Source organism: Mixophyes fleayi, unplaced genomic scaffold (assembly GCF_038048845.1).
Source record: "Mixophyes fleayi isolate aMixFle1 unplaced genomic scaffold, aMixFle1.hap1 Scaffold_4034, whole genome shotgun sequence".
Classification (NCBI taxonomy): domain Eukaryota; kingdom Metazoa; phylum Chordata; class Amphibia; order Anura; family Limnodynastidae; genus Mixophyes; species Mixophyes fleayi.
Window position 1 is genome coordinate 1,403 of NW_027448017.1, and position 16,171 is coordinate 17,573.

At 39.0% G+C, this 16,171-nt stretch overlaps 1 long non-coding RNA gene across 1 annotated transcript; it reads left to right on the forward strand.

Moving 5' to 3' along the window:
- Positions 1-6,400: 6,400 nt before the first annotated feature.
- On the forward strand, positions 6,401-15,651 carry LOC142134148 (uncharacterized). The gene is made up of 3 exons (XR_012686987.1): positions 6,401-6,476; positions 8,374-8,432; positions 15,582-15,651. It is a non-coding gene; the product is annotated as an uncharacterized LOC142134148 (long non-coding RNA).
- Positions 15,652-16,171: the final 520 nt, after the last annotated feature.

The window sequence follows — 16,171 nt, forward strand, 5'->3', positions numbered from 1 at the left end:
TTTGCCCCTGCTTCAGGGTGGGACCAGATGTTGTCGATCTCCCATTTACTCATAAAGAGATTAGCATAGGTAGGTGCGAATATGGTCCCCATGGCTGTGCCTCTTATTTGAAGTTGGAACGTTTCTTGAAACCAAAAATAATTGTGGTTAAGTATAAACTGTACACTATCCAGAATGAATTGTGTTTGTTCAGGTTTCATATCTGGGTCTTGAAGAAGAAAATGTGAAATGCTGTCCAATCCCTGTGTATGGTCTATGACCGTAAGCGCTCCCATAGAATAATAATGTTAATGTAACATCTACCCCTACTACAATATTTACAACTGTTGTTACAATTAGAGCATGGGACTTACGCAGTAACCTAGCCATTTAAGTATTGTGGAAACACACATTGTCATTGGTAAAAATCGCCATATCCCACCATTATTATTATGTATGGATGTGTGTATATATATATATATATATATATATATATATATAATATATATATATATATATATATATATATATATATATATATATATATATATATACATATATATATATATACCTTTGTGGAGTAAAATCATTTGTTTTAGATATTCATAACCATTCTGTATCTGTGCACCCAAATAATCCCTATGTTGTGATTTCGGTGTTTATCCTCTGTATAAGCAAGGATATTTACATCTCAACGCAATTTTGCATCCATTTTCTTTCAACCCATATATAAGCTATGTCCTGATATTCTTTATCTATTAACCTTCTATTTCTATATCATTTTTTTATTTAATTTATCTGCATTTGAATTATTCTTATTTAATTTATTTGTTTTTAATTTATCATTTTCATCAATTTATACTTATCTTAAATTATACCATATCTTCTTTATTCTGTATTCCTTATATTCACCCATTTACGTTCCTTTAGTTATCATACTTCAATTGTACATAACTACTGATCGAATATTCACTTCACCAAAGGACATGCATTAAGATGTTTTCACCATCAGTTACATATAGCGAAACTTGATGACTAATCAGACTTGACCAATGAGCTATATAAGAAGGGATCCCCAGTGCTTTACCCAGACATCCCTTGAAAAGTCACAAATGGCGAAACCGGTCGAGACCTCATTTATATCGGACAGGAAACAGGAAGTAGTGTGCATTCCAAGGTGCTGCTACATCACAAAGGAACTCTTTTTCACTCTCTGTATACCACAGCCCGATTGAAAATCCTTCTACTCATCAGGATTTGGATTTTGAGGATCTCAGCCCCCAATACCAACCGTAAGTATAGTGAAGTGCAGGCGCCCAATCCATCTCTGCATTGTTTATACAAATATAGATATCTATACAAGACTCTGCTTATTGACACCTGGCATGATCAGGTTAGACTTATCTTCAGGAGATAGTTGTTTTGCAGAAGGTTTTTGAGCTATACAGGAACCTTTATATTGTTTTATTATCCACTGTTACAGACTCTATCTGTGGTTTTTGCATTTTTTTGCTTCACTATCAGTATTAAACATGGTTTTTTAAATATCTGAAATTACCACCATTTGTACTGTGAGAAAGTACAGCAATCACAGGAATCCAACACAGGTATGCTAAACCATTTAACTGTTTATTAGCAGTTGTCAGGATGGTAAACAGTTCCAACGCTGGTTCAGCAATCATATCCAGTAACAGTACACAAAAATCCCCGCCACCTATATCTGGCTATACATAACTTTCCTGTCTGCAAGCCGGCCACTTACTGGCATCGGTGGTCCCACCCACACATAAAGACAGTGCCTTTATCCTCCACCCAAGCACTGCAACAAATCACAGCAAAGCAAAGCCAATTACACCAACGTGGAACACCTGTGTGTGTAAGTGCTAAAAGAGGAACCAAGGGAAAACTTAACCCTGTCTGCAGCCTGCTGCTGCAGACTAACTGTGTTCCTATTAGATCCCTCATAGGGGAACTATGGCAAGGAGGCATATTTGCCACATTACAAACACATTGCTTTCCATGTATCTGTGTTTAGCGCAGGTTCTCTACCTATAGTTCACTGCTACTGATAATGTGACAGGGCCACCACTCACCACTACCACTAGTTTCCTTCTCCATATTTCTTTGTTCTGTTACAATTGTTAGCATGAACAGCGCATAGTAACACCATTATTTATTATTTTAACACATAGCTGGTGAACTCTGGTGCCTTAGACTAAAATCTGCAGGAAATCAAACATAATCACAGCAGGTATTGATGTATTATGCTCATACAAAAGCTGCATTTAGTTTAAATTAATTAGAATTTTAATCTCATTAACAAATGTACAGATTTACAATAATTCTTTATGTGTGCAAGAATTTATGTCTGTCATGATTCATGCTAAACCTGTGCATAGATTTACAGGCCAGCAGATGCTATGGAAAATATGCATGATGGACACCTAATAAAACATCAAAATCCAAATCACAGACCCTACATTCATTTAAACTTGCATAGCAGGGTAGGTCAAAGCAAACTCAGAGAACTATTTGAGCGCCCCTTTTCCTACTGGAAAGCTTGAGGCTATTTGGGGTGTGGCTATTCATGATTTTTTTTTAAATATAAACGTGCCTTGGAAATACAATTAAATAAATGTGTAGAGAGATCTAATCCTCCTAAAACCTGCCCATGATCCAACTGGACCACCTCGTGTTGGTTTCATCCCAATCGGTGCAGGGGTGTCCAAATGCATAACTGGACAGACAAACGAACCAATGATTATTTTAATATAATTTTTATATCACCTTTTTATATAAGTTAGTCAGTTCTTCCCTTGACAACTTCATATGACATAAGAAGGTCATGACAAATTTAGGAACCAGGCAAATTTTTAAATATTCTTATATGCTATCAGCTAAATATACACAAAGCCCCCATCCTATTTACACACAGCTCACCATTCTTACAGTCATTACACCACCTTCAAACCACATCATACATCTGAGTGAAATCCATCACATTCCCTGTTTTGCTCACACAATCTACTTGGTGGTACAGAGCTTTTTGAAAAATGACAGGGACATGCAGGAGATGCTGTCTGTGGCCCGAAAAATTTCGGGACATTTTCGGCATTCTGCAACAGCATGTAGGAAATTGCAGCAGCTGCAAGAACAATTTATTTTGCCCTGCCACCATCCTAAGCAAGAGGCTGTTCATGCACACATCTGCAGAAATGCTGAAAGGGGCCTTCTTTATGGGTGCACTATCAGAAAGGTCAGGATCACACATAGCACTCGTGGATGGACTCTCCTCAGGGATTTGTGTCATTTCTGAATCTGAACATACATTTTCCTCTAATGCCTTACTGTTTTCTTTCAGCTCGACTTTTACAGGTAAAAGTATTTGGACGCCACTTTTTGGAGTCCGAATGATAAGGTCTTGCTTGGTAATGACTGACCATACAAGAAGATGCCCTAAGTGACATTTGCAGAACTCGCATTCATAGAGAAAGGCGAAGGCCTCATTCTTTCCTTGGCATGTTGACAATTTTATTTTTTTCTGCAGATAACTTTGCCTGGATTACAGGTCTTTTCTTGACCAAGGTTAAAGGTGAATTTTTACAATTTTGTTTCCCTGACTTACAAACACTATGCACTTTAACATAGACTTTACTAGATGATGTAGAGGGAATACTATAATCCTAAATGTTGCCAGTAGCTGCTTGGTGCTCCTGCTCTTCTGTGTACTGCTGTGAATCTATTTTGATAATACTGTACAATTTGATTGCAAATTCAGAAGACCAAGCCTGCCAACCCTAGTATTTCTATTTCAGCAATTACAATTATTAATGGAGCAATGGAGCTCTCCTCTTTGTGTGCTACCTATATAACACAGTACAATGTGACTGCAGATTTAAAAGACCAAGCCTGCCAGACCTATTAATTCTATTTCAGCAATGACAATTAGCAATGGAGCAATGGAGCTCTCCTGAATGTCACTGGATATTTTGAAGAACTCTGCTACCCTTCCTCTTTCTTTTCTACCTATGTCACTGCCCAACTGCTCTAGAGACTGCCAAGAACTGTGCTACCCCTTCTGTGTCCCTGTGTGAAATGGCGCTGGATCGCCGTGGACGGCGGTACTTATAGAATCCAAAACTCGCGTGATCCGACGACTTAACAATTACGTTTTTCCCCGTTTTCAATTCTGAGGGCACGCGAAAGTATCGAGCCGAATCGGCTCGGTACTTGGATCTGCTAAGTTCGGGTTTGTTCGGTTCTCGGGGAACCGAGCCTGAACATCTCTGATTTACACTGCTCCAGAATCCAGTGGCGGTGTGCTTTACACCACTCCAGTTGAAGTTTGACATTGCGCTTGGTGATCTGAGTCTAGTGTGTGGTTTCTTGACCATGGAAACCCAGTTCATGAAGCTCCCAATGAACAGTTCTTGTCCTGATGTATGCTTTCAGGACAGTTTGAACTCTGTAGCTCTTTAATACTCTGCGGTTCTGTTTTGGGAGGTTGTGTGGTCTTCCACTTCAAGGCTGAGCTGTTACTCCTAGACATTTCCATTTCACAATAGCAGCACTTACAGTTGACTATGGCAGTTCTAGAAGGGCAGAAATTTTATGAACTGACTTGGAACGAGGGCATTCTATGACAGTGCCATGTTTAAAGTCACTGAGCTCTTCAGTATTCCACTGCTAATGTTAGACTATGAAGATTGCATGGCTGAATGCTTGATTTTATGCACTGTTACCAATGGGTGTAGTTGAAATGACCAAACACACTAGCTAGAATGACTGTCACCATACTTTGGGCCATGTAGTATATGTGGTAGAGTTTTGAGCAACTCACTGTAAGAAATACAGAGGGTTAAGAGGTAAGCAAACTCATTAATAAAGGGAACAGAAGGGTTAAATTATAAAAAGGATCAACACAATTAGAATTTGTGAATGGTGAAAGTAGATGGACCTTTGTATTTTTTAAATTTTTCTCACTACCTAATATAGCTTGAATATAGAAAATGTTGAACATAATAAATATATGCCTTTTCATCCTTCTTTCGTTGTAACTATGCTGAAAAGCTGGTTATAGCCTTGATGAGTTAGGAATTTGTGATTAAGTTTAATGTCTGTGCCAGCAGTACAGCCTTTAATGTTTACACACTATTTCCCAATGCAGCTGAAATATGAAGTAGACATTTCAAAACTGGGTTTCGCAACTCGGAAACTCCAGTTGTAGTTTATACATCTGTTTAGTTAAACAATCAATTCCAACAGTGCTTGCACAATATGGGAAATTTACATTAGATAGGGTAATAAAGAGATAGTAGCAAATGATTAAAAATAATTACACAGTTCTAAAAAAAAAACTAAGTGAACAAAACAAATGAAAATAACATAAATAAAAACAAAAGTATACCATATATATTGAGTACCTATGTTTGTGCCTGACACTCATTGGGTATATTGGGCCTGATGCTAAGTTGGTTGAAATTATGACAAAAATGTAAACATAAATTGTGTCTGACAAAAATAATAGTTTTACACAGTGTGCAGAGCTGTACTTAACTTAAGATACCTGCGACTCTGCATAGTCCATAAAATGCATATGCTGAAGTGCGATACATTTAAGTCATATTGTACTCTTTAAGCGTATCATGCGGTAGAGACACTGTAGTCATCATCATCATCATCAACGCCTGGTGTGTTAATGAATTTTTTTGTAATAAAAATAAATGTGTCCACCTAAAAGTACTACTAGTGCTCATTGCCTAATGGAGTAGCGGCAAAATCATGGAGGCAAACAGTGTAGGGTTCCCCTGAAAAAGCTGCTACCATCTACTAGGCCTCCCTCCTAGAAGAAAACAGCCCTGTGTGTGCTGTGAGTGTGGGGTAATAAATGGTTAAAACACTTAAAAATATATATTTTTTGCTGGTGCACTACTGGACCTGACATAACTAACGTGTTTGGGTTTGATGATCCCTGTAGAACTACAAGTACCAGCATACCAGCATACCCATGACTGCCAAAGCATGCTGGCACTTGTAGAACTACAAACTCCTACATGCCCTTGCATCCAGGGCCCGCTGGGACCAATTATGCAGCTGTAAAAAAAAAGTACAGTGCAAGAAACACACACACACACACACTCATAAATAAAAATCCTTTACTAAAAATAAAACTAGAACATAATAAGCAAAAAATACACACAAAAGCAGATAAATTCACAAATAAATCGTCATAACCAATATAAAGCAATTGCAGAAATCATTGTGTGAAAATCTCTATTCCCATTAAATATTAAGTTTCATTCTGTCATAAGAAGTTTATTTTTTTTGCCAGCTGATTAGATAATTCTGGGAACTCTGTTGCGACACTTAACCTTTATTTGGAAGGCTGACAAAAGTCCAGGGTATTTAAACAACACTACTGTGCAGATTGCAAAAACAACCCAGAAGAGGCTACGAAATAAATTGTATTTAAACCATCGACATAAGGAGAGAAAGAGGTAACAGAAGACAAAGCCAAATGGCATTAGAAATACTGTATGGCATTTAGAAGTGTTTTAGGCCTTAAGAAGACAATTATGCACTAAATTATAACTAAAAAGTATACTAATGACAGCAGATATTGATATTGTACATTTAGAGAAACTCTGGTAAAATATAAGGAGGTTTGTAGAGTTAGATACATTAGTTCAGTCTTGTCAGGTGCCGGTTTAATAGTTATTGGTGTTTACATTTTTCTGGCATTATTTCTTACAGCTAGAAACACATGTCTTGTATTGGACAGCAATTTTTTAGTGTCTGTAGCAGTTTACTTGTGGATAGAAATTTGCATGACACAGTGAAAGTTTTCTGTCAATATAGATCAGGATTTCTCAACTTTTTTGTGTCCTGTACCCGCTTTACGATAGTAAATGTCAATCAGAGAAAATGTGTCTCCTAAGTCCAATCTAAAGTGTAGACATTTTTTACAGGAATCCCCTACTGTGTACTTATGTTCACCAGGAAATCTTTCAAGTCTTTAGATGTTTAAACAATGGTCAAATTTGTTTGGAATATGTTTATTAATTCCTAATGCCTTAAATTATTTAGTAGAATCTTAGCCCTTAAATATGTCTAAGATACCCAGACTGTACCCCAAGTTGAGAGACAATTCGGAATACATGTTTTATCACCATGTGCTGCCTCAAGCAGTCAATTGAAGAGGAGTGCAGAAATTAACAGTGGGTCATCATCATCATCATTTATTTATAAAGCGCCAATAATTCCGCAGTGCTGTACAGAGAACTCACTCAAATCAGTCCCTACCCCATTGAGGCTTACAATCTACATTGCCTAACACACACACACACACACACACACACACACACACACAGACACACACAATAGGGTCAATTTTGTTAGCAGTCAATTAACCTACCAGTATGTTTTTGGAGTGTGGGAGGAAACCGGAGCACCCGGAGGAAGCCCACGCAAACACGGGGGAATCATACAAACTCCTCACAGATAAGTCCATGGTCGGGAATTGAACTCATGACCCCAGTACTGTAAGGCAGAAGTGCTAACCACTACGCTAGCATGCGTCCAAAAAAATTAAACGAGCATTGTCACATGCATCCGACTCAACAAGCAGTTACGCTTTATTTGCGCACGTCTTTTTCTACCTATGATCAAATGCATCCAACCCTAAATGAGAATCAAAGATTGCAGAAGGTACAGGATTATGTATCAATATGTGCTTTCACTTGGATTTATTGGTTTTGGAAACAGTGACTGCAGAAGGGGATTGGGAAGAGAGAGGTGTACTGGAGCCAGGAAGCATAGCAATAATATTTTTCAACCTAAAATGTAATTACCCCCGATTAGGCTCTCTTTGTCTCTTGAAAAGAACGACTGAGAAAGAAATTAAGTAGATTATGCCAAGCATGGTACATGCCATATTTTATTTAAACTTGCTCATCCTTACTGTACATTGACCTCTTCCACACCCCATTCCATCCAAAAAATAGTTGGCTGTAAGAAGTATCCTTTGCATTCAAAGATTAGTTGGATGTTCTTGCGTTCACTGGCGTCTAGTCCATTTCTGAGTATGCGCAGAGCAATTTTACATAAATTATGGAGTGTATCGTGATTTCTGTTCGTTGTTGAAACAGGGCCCATTTGTTTAGCCAAATTGCATTGTTAAATGCCTCTGAGGTGTGGAGGACAAATCCGGTTAAGTTGTTATTGCACCACCAGCTCAATAGTCAACGTCTTGAAGCATCGAGTGGTCAGTTTGCCGTATGAAAGGCAAAAAAAGTTCTCTATCTGTAGATATATTATTGCTTAAAAGCATTGTAGATGCCAATATGTTGACTAGCAGAGACTCAGCCATTTTTTCTAAATATGTGTTTTATTCAGGATCATGGAGCTATACGTCATGATGTTGATGCTCATCACAGGATCTGTTGCACAGCAAGGTACAGTATGTTTTAGCTACATTTTGCATATAGGAAATTGGTAGAGCACAATATTATGTTTTCCATAATATTTCCAAGTCCTTTTTCACAATTTTGAGCTGTTGCAATTTTCATGTGTCACAATAATCACAGATATATCTGACTTTCTGATCTATAGCTGATAATGATTCTCACACCCAATTACACAATGTTTGTTGCATGGCGCTGGCAGGTTTCTAAACTCTGATTGGTGAATGGCTGGAACTATCCACCAATGTGCTTGAGGGGATGGGGCTCTGTTAAATGCCCCCCCCCTCCCCCCCCCAAGAAAAAGTCTAAATCTGCCCCTGGTGTGATGCTTGAAAAGTTTTCCCTAAATACAAATATTGTTGTAGAGACACTTTGAGCATCATTTTCTACGTATGGATGTAGATATGCAAATTAGTGGATGTGGACCATGTCATTGATAATCATTTAGGGCTTACAAGATAAGCTGGCACTAAGCCAACATGTTCTTTGAAGTATTGTGTATATATGCTCTTCTTGGTCTGTGCCAGTAGGTTAGATGAAAGGATACATGGTGGTTCAGTGGCTAGCACTTCTGCCTCACAGTACTGGAGTCATGAGTTCAATTCCCAACCATGGCCTTATCTCTGTGAAGTTTGCATGTTCTCCCCATGTTTGTGTGGGTTTCCTCCGGGTGCTCCGTTTTTCTCCCACACTCCAAAAACATACTAGTAGGTTAATTGGCTGCTATCAAATAGTCTCTCCCTATGTCTGTCTGTGTGTGTGTTAGGAAATTTAGACTGTAAGCTCCAACAGGACAGGGACTGATGTGAGTTCTCTGTACAGCGCTGTGGAATTAATGGCACTATATAAATAAATGGTGATGATGATCATGATACATTGAGGCAAGAGTTGCAAAAATAAGGAAAAATGAGGCACCAATGAGGAGGTAAAGATTTTTAAAAAAGCTTCAAATTGTAGAGCTCCCTTCCCTATGCCTGATCATGGGATACCTGTAAGTCATTAAACACAGAGCTTTATATCCATACATCTTATTGCAACATTTCACTTACTTAGCTCATCAATTTGTACCCATTAGGTAGATCATTATCACACTTTTCTGACTGAAGGAAATAGAGAATAACGTGACATTCTAGGGCATGGCGTAAACTGCAGTGAAGAATATTCCAACTGCTGACTTCTGGATATATATATTATTATTATTATTATCATCACTTATTTGTATGGTGCCACAGATTCCGTAGCACCTGACATAGTAGTACAGATAAAACATACATGAAAACAGTAGACAAATACATGGGTACTAGTAGAATAATAAATGTATGGATACAATTAACAGAACAAATCGCATAACATACAGAAACAATTCAGCACCACAAGGATGACAGTTTGGACGCATCTATAAAGAGGAGAGAGTTGGATGTATGCAAACACCTCCTAGTGCTACTGCAGTGTTGTCATGGTAGGATCAATTCCAGGAACATATGAGCCATATAAGGCCCATGATTTCTGATTTGAATCACCTCTTCTACAGTACCGCACCTCACATGAATTTAGGCACTGGGTTCATGTAAGGTGAAGGGGTGTGTTTTTGACATTTAAAAGAGCATTAAAAGCCTAATCAAATGAAATTTACAATATAATAAAACATGTGAGTACATATAACTTTTCTATTTGCACAAATGTGCCTTGTTTATTCACCTAGCACATTCACAGGTTCATGCCAACTTCCCAGTGCTGATGCCAACTTCCCAGTGCTGGGGACTGCTACAAGGAAATCACTCAGCGATTACTTTTGCATGAATGCAAAACCAACTGGAAAAATGCCTATTGGAAAACAGCACTTCAATGTCCATCTGACTACCACATTAAGGACACCAATATTTTCAATTTCTCATCTAGAGCTAATGAGATTAATCTCATCTAAATTAAACATATGTGTAGGAGGTTATCAGGTCTATAGTTATTACATGTGTCACTTTTGTGTGTTTGTATTACATTGCTCTAAAAAAAACTATGGAGTAATTGTTCTAAATGCACTTTGTTGCTGTATAAAGTGCATCTAGAATTTAATAAGGATGCTCCCTTGAAAGTAACCGCCCTCACCAATGTAACTAATGATCTCCTCTCTGCTAAATCCAGGGGTCACTTCTCCATCCTCATCCTCCTTGACCTATCCGCAGCCTTTGACACCGTAGACCACCCCCTCATCCTGCAGACCCTTTGCTCTCTCGGTCTCTCTGACTCTGTCCTCACATGGTTCACCTCTTACCTCGCCAACTGCTCTTTCTCTGTTTCCATCTCCGGCTCATCCTCCCCACCCTCCGCCCTCCCTGTAGGAGTCCCTCAGGGCTCTGTTCTTGGCCCTCTACTCTTCTCACTCTACACTACCTCCCTTGGTGCTCTCATCACTTCATTCGGTCTTCAGTATCACCTATAAGCCGATGATATTCAACTTTACATCTCTTCTCCCGATCTCTCCCCCCGCTCCTTTCTCGTGTTTCTGACTGCCTCTCAGCCATCTCCTCTTGGATGTCCTCACGCTTTCTCAAAATTAACATTGCTAAAACCGAACTCATTGTTTTCCCTCCGTCTCATTCCCCTTCCCACCTGGATCTCTCCATCACTGTCAACAACTCCACTATCTCTTCTGTCCCCCAACTCCGCTGCCTGGGAGTCACCCTCGACTCCTCTCTCTCTTTTGCCCCCCACATTCAATCCCTTGCCCAATCCTGTCGCTTCCAACTTCGCAACATCGCCCGCATCCGGCCCTTCCTATCTCGCGAAGCATCCAAAACTATTATCCACGCGCTTATCATTTCCCGGCTGGACTACTGAAACCTTCTCCTCACCGGCCTCCCCCGCTCTCGCCTCGCCCCCCTTCATTCTATACTCAATGCAGCTGCGAGGCTTATCTTCCTTTCTCGCCGCTTCTCTTCTGCCTCCCCTCTCTGCCTTGCCCTACACTGGCTCCCCTTCCCTTACAGAATCCTTTTTAAACTTCTCACCCTCACCTACAAGACTCTCTCCCACTCCACTGCCTCTTATATCTCCAATCTCCTCTCCATACACACTCCTGCCCGGTCCCTGCGTTCAGCCAATAACCGTCGCCTCTGCTCCACTCTGATAACCTCATCCCACTCCAGAATTCAAGACTTCTCCCGAGCTGCCCCCCTGCACTGGAATAACCTCCCACGTTCCATCCGTTTGTCCCCCAACCTGTGCTCCTTCAAACGAGCACTCAAAACTCATCTCTTCCGCATAGCCTACCAGCTTTCCACCTAACCATTTCTCCATGGCCTCTCTCCTCTCTTCGCTCCTCCTCAGTAGAGGGGAGCACTTGCTCCCCTCCTCCGACACCCTCTGTGCCTGTCGTCTGTCTCCCCTCCCCTATAGGATGTAAGCTTGTATGAGCAGGGCCCTTCTCCCTCCTGTCTCTCTACCTTCTCTTCTGCTCCAACCTCCATATATTTGCCTTGCCTGGAGCCTCTAAAGTCTTGGTACTACTCGTTTATTGTTTTGTACTGTTATTCCCTGTACTTTTCATTGTTTGTATTGTGTACGGCACTGCGGAAACGTTGTGGCGCCTTATAAATAAATGATAATAATGATAATAATAATAATAATAATAATAATAAGTATAGTCCAAAGCCCAGTTTTCGCTTTTCTCTTAGAGTACCTGCTTTAACTTCCCTTCCTCACCCTTCCTCCCCTCTTACATCTGAATTAAATAATTTTGGCCCCCCCAAAAATAAAATATCATTCTTGCATGTGTGCACATACCTAGGCACATGCATGCACATATTCATCATCATCAACATTTATTTATATAGCGCCAGCAAATTCCGTAGCGCTTTACAATTGGGAACAAACATTGATAAAACAATACTGGGTAATACATACAGACAGAGAGGTAAGTGAACCCTGCTCACAAGCTTACAATCTATAGGACAATGGGAGTTAGAAACACAAGGGCATGTGCTACATCATATTGCACAATGGACCAGCTAGAACGCAAAGGTAAAAGTATTGAGTTGGCTGTGTGTGTTGCAATGTTGATCAGAGGGTTCTTGTCTTGCATTAGCTGTGTAGAGGATGGTAATAGGGTAATCTAGGGAAATTAAGATGGTGGTTGAGGAATACCATAACCTTGTCTGAAGAGGTGGGTTTTCAGTGAACGCTTGAAGGTTTGAAGACTAGAGGAAAGTCTTATTGTGCGTGGGAGGGAATTCCACAAAGTGGGTGCTGCCCGGAAAAAATCCTGTAACCGAGAATGGGAGGATGTGATGAGACTGGAGGAGAGACGTAGATCTTGTGCAGAACGGAGGTGTCGAGTGGGGAGATATTTCGAGACTAGTGAGGAAATGTATGTCGGTGCAATTTTGTTGATGGCCTTCTATATTAGTAGAAGAATTTTATATTGGATTAGTTGAAATACAGGCAGCCAATGTAGAGACTGACAGAGAGGCTCAGCAGAGGAAAAACGGTTAATATGGAAAATCAATCTAGCTGTTGCATGCAAAATAGATTGTAGGGGTTCAAGTCTGACTTTGGGAAGACCAGTAAGGAGGGAATTGCAATAGTCGATGCGGGAGATGATGAGTGCATGAATTAATGTTTTTGCGGTGTCTTGTGTCAGATATGTGCGTATTCTGGAAATGTTCTTTAGGTGTATGTAACATGATTTAGATATAGAGTTGATGTGGGGAATAAATGACAGTTGTGAATCAAGGATTACACCTAGGCAACGAGCTTGCGGGGTGGGATTTATGGTCATGTTATCAACAGAAATTGAAATGTCAGGCAGGAAACTTCTGTTTTTGGGTGGGAATATTATTAATTCAGTTTTTGAAAGATTGAGTTTGAGTTGGTGAGAAGACATCCAAGATGAAATGGCAGAAAGACAGTCAGTAACGTGAGACAACACAGATGGTGAAAGATCAGGAGAGGATAGATACATTTGTGTATCATCCGCATAGAGATGATACTGAATATACAATTGTTAAAGAGTATCCCTAATTTGTCAAGCACCACCCACTAGATGGTGACAGATTTTGCAACCCTTAGAATGCCTTATTTTCAAGACCGTGGGCTTTCTTTAATACAGAAATATAGGCACAAATGACATATGGACAGTGGTTGACACACATATTGTATTTTTGTGAATGGCTTTTACTGTCATCCCCTTCCTATCTGTCTCGTTTGAGAAATAGTGCACTTTCAGATCACCTAAAACACTGAATACTATACCTTGACTAGTGTTGAAGTCTGCATTCACAATAACTGCAGGCTCAAATACTACAACCAGCAGAATCAGAACAATGGGCTGATACTCCAGCTTTCTTAAATGCTCCTCAATAAGAGTAATTCTATTTTATAGTCTAATTTTTACCATGCTACTCACAGTACAGGTGTTTTTGCCAGGGATAGCGCTCATTTGTGTGCTGCTCTCAATAGACAGCATACTGCTTGTCTGAATAAACACTCAGTAGAATTGAGTAGAGTCCCGTGATTTTGGCTGTACTCATTCCTGACAATCTAGTCCTTTTCAGTTTTAGATGGAATTATCCTTTAATAATTATCCATATCCATTGCCAACTCTTTATCCTGTACCCTTATCAAATCGCTATTAAGGTTTCCCCTTATCTCATGTGAAGTTTTGTATCTTCTGCCAATGGGAATAGAGGGGGAGATCCCTAACCCTCTAAATTTCATATATATGGATATGTAATCCCAGACACAATGAGTGTGTCAGATTTAGACAATACTGCTACTGTTGATCAATCATATAACTGACATCTATTGTCCTTCTAGCTGGAAGGTTGGAATAGCTCCTATTAAGACAAGGACAAAAGACTGTTACTTTTTCAGAAGGAAGGATCATTATATGGATTATACTTAGATGTATAAATGTAGATCACTCCTTTGTTTAAATTGTTTTGATCTGATCTCAGAACATGTTGCTTTACCTTTTGTAGAACATATGTGACATCTAAACCCTTGCTCTATTTATCTTATGCTTAATGATGTTGATTTTTTTTACGATTGTGTTGGTATATATTAAAAAGTTTTATCTATTTTCACTAACAATATCCCACATTGATTCATTACATTGCTGCCTAATAGCTCACTTTTCCACACAGGTGAGGGTGGGTAAATTTAAACCTGAGGGGCAAAACTTGACTCAGCAGCCGATCAGAAAAATTTTAAAGGAAAAAAAATGCATATGGCCCAGTGACCCAGCCCAAGGTATGGGACCGACTTTGGTTCCACACTTCCAGCTAAAAGGACAATAGCTGTCAATTATAAGGTGGATTACCATATTGACTCAAAGCCTCACACTGATTGTACCTGGGATTACATTTCTAAATAACACTAATTTTATACAATATTATCTTTGATATAATATCAAAACTTTAGACTTATACCTGACCACAGCCTAATTGTCATTTTCTTTCTTATTTTTCACCTTAAATACGGATTAATTCTTGATTCATCTAATATAGATCTGTCGCTACGTTAATGAATGCTTTCCTGTGAAATTTAAATACAGCTTGTAGATGAGGCAAGATGATGGGTTTAAAAATAGAAAATAACACATTAGAACATTTTATGCGTCATCTAAAACAGTGTGAATATTATTTGATTAAAAATTGTTCAATGTTTTAACTCCCAGATCAACTACCTTATGACAGTTTGAATATAAATGATCACATGTTATATTGTCCAACTAAGCAGATATAAATGACAAAGTGATTCAATATACCAGTCAAAGTGTCACTGTGTTACTGAGGTTATCTAGCAAATGAATATCGCAGAATGGGAAGATGAATGTATTTGGAATAGCCTGGACATTTGCAAAATTAATTAATTACATTAATATGTAATATAGCTGATATGTTTTACCCCTATAAATTAACTGCTTACAAAGAGACTGCCTTCATCTCATGGTGACCTCATCTTGTTCCTTCCTGATATCTGTATCAACGCTATGCATCTCCAGTGTGTGTATTTGCTGTAATTATCTTTTGTTCTGTACCTGTACTATTCCTAATGTTTCTGTGCAGAACTATTCTTATGTTGCATTTTACATGCTGAAATAATAACCATTTAATCTGTACTATGTCTTAATTTTTAGTAAAGTGACAACTTGTAACTACAGCCAGTGTTCTTTGAAAATAAAAAAAAAGATGTGACAATTGATCATCCGTGGTCCTGGGTACATCCTGTGACCCAAGTGCAGCAATAAAGGTTACACCCACAATTTGTAAATTAAGCCCAAATACATTCTTCACTAACAATAGCCACAAACTCTTAGCATTTGAAGCATATTTATATACAATCTATTGGTGTTTTTAGAACAAATATGGAACTTTGTACAGTGCAGTCTGAATTAAAAAAATAGTCATGTTTCATGCATTTAACGACTCAATTCATGATCATCATCAATTATTTATATAGCGCCAACATATTCCGTAGCGCTTTACAATTGGGGAAACATAGTATACTAATAAACAAACTGGGTAAAAGACAAAGAGGTGAGAAGGCCCTGCTCGCAAGCTTACAATCTATGGGACAATGGGCGTTTGACACATGAGGATTAGGCTAAGTCTACACTTTGCATTTCGGCCCAGCCAGGCTGCAAAGGTAAAAGTGACTCATAGACTAAATGATCCTGTCACACAACAATTTTGGTCAGGGGGTAGTTGTCTTGTGTGAAATTGTGTAATGGG